At 42.6% G+C, this 6,555-nt stretch overlaps 1 protein-coding gene across 1 annotated transcript in view; it reads right to left on the bottom strand.

Moving 5' to 3' along the window:
- Positions 1-6,027, bottom strand: part of LOC145407157 (uncharacterized) — a 61,373-nt gene extending 55,346 nt beyond the window's left edge. The window contains exon 1 of the mRNA XM_080278181.1: positions 5,968-6,027. The gene's annotated coding sequence lies outside the window, so the exon portion shown is untranslated. The remainder of the gene's footprint in view (positions 1-5,967) is intronic.
- Between the last annotated feature and the right edge of the window lie 528 nt (positions 6,028-6,555).

Below are 6,555 nucleotides of genomic sequence, written 5' to 3' on the forward strand. Positions count from 1 at the left end.
TGGACGGAGACTCCTTAACGCGTCTTCCTTAGCGATTTATTCTGCACATTACGCGTCAACATCCTCTTGTACGATTAAAAAAAAAAAAAAAAAAAAAAAAAAAAAAAAACAAGAAAGCTCCCTAACACCTTTACCTAAGCGACTTATTCAGCTTATTACACCGTACTGTCCATCTCCTTGTTACAAAAATCCTTCCAATGTCGCCATACTCTGCATAAATAACGTACAAAAATATATAAACTACCCATATCTAAAACAAATCGCTAAGGAAAAGGTGTTAGGGAGCTTCCTTACCGGACGAGAAGAGCTAAGCGAAACTCTGCATATGTGACTGACGAAGGTGTGTGGGTGAATTCAGGTGAGTTTCCGTACGTACTTCACCTATCCACCCATCCATCTTTTCACCTGTCCACCTTTTCACCTGTCCATCTTTTCACCTGTCCACCTGTTCACCCATCCACCTTTTTAACCTGTCCATCTTTTCACCTGTTCACCCATCCACCTTTTCACCTGTCCACCCGTTAACCTGTCCATCTTTTCACCCATTCACCTTTTCACCCATCCACCTTTTCACCTGTCCACCTGTTCACTTGTCCACCAGTTCATCCATCCACCTTTTCACCTGTCCACCTTTTCACCTGTCCCCCTCTTCACCTGTCTCCTTCAATCACTGGCCCAACATCATCCCCCCTTCCCCTATCCTATTTTTACCTGGCCCTAATTATCGTCCTTTTGCGCTTCTTCGTGACTAGCATCATATTCTGGTGTTATATATTTCTGCAGCTCAGCATTCAAGGCGAAAGATGGCAATTTTAGGCCGAGTTAAAATAGAGTAGTTAACATACATTTATCTAGACTACACAGAATGAGCTAGTCCTTAGAGAGAGAGAGAGAGAGAGAGAGAGAAGGTGTTAAGGAAACATTTTGGCTACTCCCTATACCGAACTCGTCCTCTCCCCTCTACTACGGCCTCCACCATTAAAAAAAAACAACTCTTTAAAGATGGCCTTGAAGTTTGCTAAGTAGGGGGGATTTTTCTTACTCCTTAATCTTGACTACAGCTACCACAACAACCAGGATGACTACCACTACCAGAATAAGTACCAACCACCAATTGCTATACTCCTTTTACTCTTAACTTGGCCTAAAATTGCCATCTCTCCATCTTCAATTCTGAGCCGTAAGGACAGATTAACACTAGAATATACCGCTAGTCACGAAGAAGTGCCATGGAAAGGATGTGGAGCCTCAGCAATTGTCTCTTCATGCCACTGAGCTACGTGAAATAAGCTGCAAAGGGACGAAAATCTGGGCCAAGATAAAAAGAAATACGGTATAGATATATGACATTCACCACTGCAACTACCACAATCACCACATTAACTACCGGCCACTAAAACAATTACAGCAATCACCACAACCACAACTACAACTACCACAATTACAACCGCAACTACCACAATTACCACAATCACAATTACAACCACAACTACCACAACCACCATAATCACCACAACTACCACTATAGCCTAATTACCACAACCTCCACTAGCACAATTTCCACTACCACAACTACCAAAAAAACCACAACTACCACGATTATCAGAGTAACTACCACCATCAACACAAATTCTTGCATTAGTGTGTAACTTCGCAGTCTCGCAGGCAGTGCTACCAACATCGCTACCACAACTACCAACATTACCACGCGTCCCACCACCAGCATCTTAACATCCACCAACATCAAGAAAGAGATAGAGAGACGAACAGACAGACCGATAGATAGATAGATAGATAGATAGTTGGATAGATGAATATGCAACCCTTACATAAACATAGAGAGAGAGAGAGAGAGAGAGAGTAAACAAACAAACCAGTCACTTTAAACTCCGGACTGCTAGAACTTCTCAGCTTAATAAAATCATCATCATCATCATCATCATCATCACCTTAAGCCTTTTTTTATAATGTGGGGTGGAAAGGTTGCAAAATTTGGAGAAAGAAAACACGAAAGAAGAACCATCACAAAAATAACACAGTGATCCCAGTGCCGATCATCATCATCAATCACCATCATCACTACCACCACCATCATCACCATCATTATCACCATCACGACCACCACCATCATCATCATCATAAATCATCACCACCACCACGACCATTATTATCATCACCACCACGACCACCATCATCATCATCACTACCACCACCATCATCACCACCACCACAGCCACCAATATCACCACCACCACAGCCACCAATATCACCACCACCACCACCACCCTAACCCCATTTCCCACTATCAATGCATGGATAGGATCAACACTACAACCAGAACATGCAAATCTCTGACAACTACCAACCCAGCGCCAAACCCAAGCCATAAGCCAGAGAGTTGGGGAGGCTCTGTTACGCTAAGCCAGTCACGTAAGCCCAATTAACCCCTTCAGCCTGAGGACGTGGTAGTGTAGTGTATTCCTGCCTACCTACAGAGGATTTTATTCAGCTTATGACCCCTCGAACTGAAGGGGTTTATGAAGGCTGTACCTAACCCCTCCGATTCTCTCTCTCTCTTTCTCTCTCTCTATCACCCTCCTGTCTTTCTCCCTCTTTCTTCCTTCCCATTTCCTCTCTTTCTCTCTCTACCACCCTCCTGTCTTTCTCCCTGTTTCTTCCTTCCCTTTTCCTCTCTCTCTCTAATAAAACCACATAAACCAAAGCCAAACGAAGCCACAGAGACTTTACTTTTTTCTTTTCTTATAGCACAAATAAAACAGAGATAACACTCCTTAACACTCCTGAGGTGAAGTAAAGCCACGTTCTCCCCCAGTACAAAAAGATACCTTAAATTCCACATCTCTTCTTTAACAATCCCTTCAGTAGCTACATGGAGTTTAGTATCTTCAGACCAGTGACTTTATTACTGTAGGTGGCGGCGACCATCATCCACTCACTTGATGTAGTCCTGCCTACTTCTTCCTTCACCTTTATCATTCCATTTCTTTGTCTGCCCTCCTCTCTTCCTATTTCTCCCATCTTTCCCGTCACTTTGTATTACTCTTCTTTCCTTTTCAGGCGGCATTACCACTGACAAGCCTAATGGTTTCCTGTAAGCCAGGAAGCCATTTGCAAAGCTGGGTGGTAACCATATAACGACCCATTTATCATTATTATTATTTATCATTATTGTTATTGACAGGTATTATTTGTATGGTTATTATGACCGCTATTATTCTCATAAAATTATTGCCGCTAATATAATATTACCGGTATTTTATTTCTGACATTTGTAGACGTTTTATTGGTAACTACAGGGTTGCACTCACACTCCCTTAACCCCTTCACAGCCTCCCTTAATAACCCCTTCACAGCCTTCCTTAACCCCTTCACAGCCTCCCTTAACCCCTTCACAGCCTCCTTAACCCCTTCACAGCCTCCCTTAACCCCTTCACAGCCTTCCTTAATAACTCCTTCACAGCCTCCCTTAACCGCTTCACAGCCTCCCTCAACCCCTTCACAGCCTCCCTTAACCCCTTCACAGCCTCCCTTAATAACCCCTTCACAGCCTCCCTTAATAACCCCTTCACAGCCTTCCTTAACCCCTTCACAGCCTCCCTTAACCCCTTCACAGCCTTACTATACGCTGAATAAAATCGTCCGGATGAATAAATAAATAAAAAGAAATATAAAATGCGTCACGGGATGAAAGGCTGTAACTCTTCAGCCCGATGACGCATTATCACCTTAGACGATTCTCTCTCTCTCTCTCTCTCTCTCTCACCATGTCTCTCTTCCTCTCTTTCTTCCCATTACCCCCCCCCTCTCTCTCTCTTATTTATCACCTTCATGTCTTTCTCCCTCTTTCTTCCTTCCCCCCCTCTCTCTCTCTCTCTCTTTACCACTTTCCTGTCTTTCTTCCCCTTCCTTCCTCCCCATTTCCATTTTCACCCCCTCCCCCCTTTTTTAAACCTGAACACGCCTGCTCACTGTGTCCTATTCATTACAGTACAAAAATGCAAATTGATAAACACGCATTCAGTAACATACACAACAACAAAAACATATCAAAGAGCAAACACGAAGCCAACTAACACAATAACAAAAAAAGCTAATATATGAGAGAGAGAGAGAGAGAGAGAGAGAGAGAGAGAGAGAGAGAGAGGAAAGGAGAGGAGGAGGAGGAGGAGGAAAGGAAGAAAAGCAGAATAACAGACAGACAAATAAACAGAAACTGATAGAGTGAGAGAGAGAGAGAGAGAGAGAGAGAGAATCAATGCCCCCTCCCCCCGGGCCTTCACCCCCCCATAAATCTGGCGGGGGGATTTACATGGTGGACACTAACGAGTCCATCAGGATTACGCCGGCTGGGGGGATTGGATCCAGGGTGGCCACATTTACTGGGGAAAATCTGGCCAACTTCAAATGCTACATAAAAAAAACATACCAACAATAACAACAATAGTAGTAGTAGTAGTAGTAGTAGTAGTAGTAATAGTAAAATAATAATAATAATAATAATAATAATAATAATAATAACAAAACGTGTTAGTTAAGGTTTTGTATACTGGTGCGTAATTCTATCATCTGCTTGCTGTGTGTGTGTGTGTGTGTGTGTGTGTGTGTGGAGAGAGAGAAAGAGAGAGAGAGAGAGAGAGAGAGAGAGAGAGAGAGAGTGTGTGTGTGTGTGTGTGTGTGTGTGTGTGTGTGTGTGTGTGTGTGTAAGGGGTCAGTTGGCACTCTAGTTAGTGCCAAGATATCCACTGGCACTACCGTATCACTCACTTCCTACATCTCTCTCTCTCTCTCTCTCTCTAATCCGGTAATAAAATGTCAGTAACTATGGTACATCTTTTGACTAACATCAGTCCATCGAATATGCAACGTAATCTCTCTCTCTCTCAGCTCAAATCTGAGTCAATTAACATTAAGGTCACAACACCTAATAAGTACCGCAATTCTCTCTCTCTCTCTCTCTCTCAAGCCCAAAAAATCTGCCTATCTCTTAATTAAATCCACACCTGAAAGTACCCCCCTAAACCAACACCTGCTCAGCCATCTTTCCATTTCGTTATTGCATTATCATCGTTATTTACAGGAGGCGACAAGAGGACCCAAATGAAGTCCTCGGTGGGAAGCGGTGAAAGTAAACAATAAGGATCGCGTTTTTAGTGGGAGAGGAGATTCCGAAACACCTTTTCCTTAGCGATTTATTTTGCATACTACCATCCTCTTGCATTTATACCATTTTAATATCGACTCAGTGTGGATCAATAACACAGAACGGGATACTGAGGCGCAATGTACAGAATAAATTACCAAGAAAGATGCGTTACGACATCTCCAAGTCACTGAGAATTAGACCCTGAGTCGGTTCAGCACATGTAACCTCTGCGAAATGGATGTTGCAAAAGTACTGAATAAAATGTGACCTTTCCAGAGTAGATCTTGAATTTGGCTCTCTGTTTTCTTGTTGTGTGTGTGTGTGTGTGTGTGTGTGTGTGTGTGTGTGTGTGTGTGTGTGTAATAGGGCTGACACACTCTTTCAGTTGTCAGCAGGGAAGCCCACGTTTGTTCTCCCTGTGTGCATCAGAGAATGTTCCATAGAGGAGAAAGTTCTAAAGCGCCACAGGAGAATAATAATAATAATAATAATAATAATAGTAGCAGTAGTAGTAGTAGTAGCATCAACACTAATACTTATTATACGTGATGAACAACAATAACAATAACAGTAACAACAACAACTACTACTACTACCATAATAATAATAATAATAATAATAATAATACCACCATCATCAATACTAATACTACATAATCATGAACAACAATAACAATGAACATCAACAACAACAACCACTATACTAAATAATAATAATAATGCCGGTAATAATAATAATAATAGTAATAATAATAATAATTCACTCCTCATGCCTGCTTAGAGATAATTAAAACTATCTCTAACCTGAGAGGTGAGAAGATATGGCCATTGGGTGTGGGAGGGGCTGGGCCAGGGGGGGTGATTGCCAGGCGACCCCCAACCCCCACCCCCCTCCCATCACCCCCGAAGTTGAACATAAGGGGGGGGGTCACTACACTTCAGCAAACAGTGCTAAAGTGCAGCCAACTATGCTAACTCTAAGCGGACTGATGCTAAATTGAAGCTGGCTGGTGCTGACTTGAAACGCGTTGGTGCGAACTTGAGGCGGGCTGGTGCTGACTTTGTGCGGATTTGTGCTAACTTGAAACGCGTTGGTGCTGACTTTGTGCGGATTTGTGCTAACTTGAAGCGCGTTGGTGCTAAATTTAAGCGGATTTGTGCCAATTTGATGCAGCCTACCTCTACCATTAAATGAAACAGCGCTCAAGTGTCGCGAACATTCTTTGTACAATTCCAGACCCACCGCTGAGTGTACCAGCTTCGTGCTAACATGTGCAATAGTGCTACATTTTGCCAATTTTAAGCAACTGTGAATGAAAGCAGTATTTCTTTGTGCTGTTATGAAGCAATTTTGTGCAAAGCTGTGGCTGACTTCAGTAAATATTAAGGAAA

Source organism: Coenobita brevimanus, chromosome 72 (assembly GCF_032717465.1).
Source record: "Coenobita brevimanus isolate Jiangsu-jjx chromosome 72, ASM3271746v2, whole genome shotgun sequence".
NCBI lineage: Eukaryota > Metazoa > Arthropoda > Malacostraca > Decapoda > Coenobitidae > Coenobita > Coenobita brevimanus.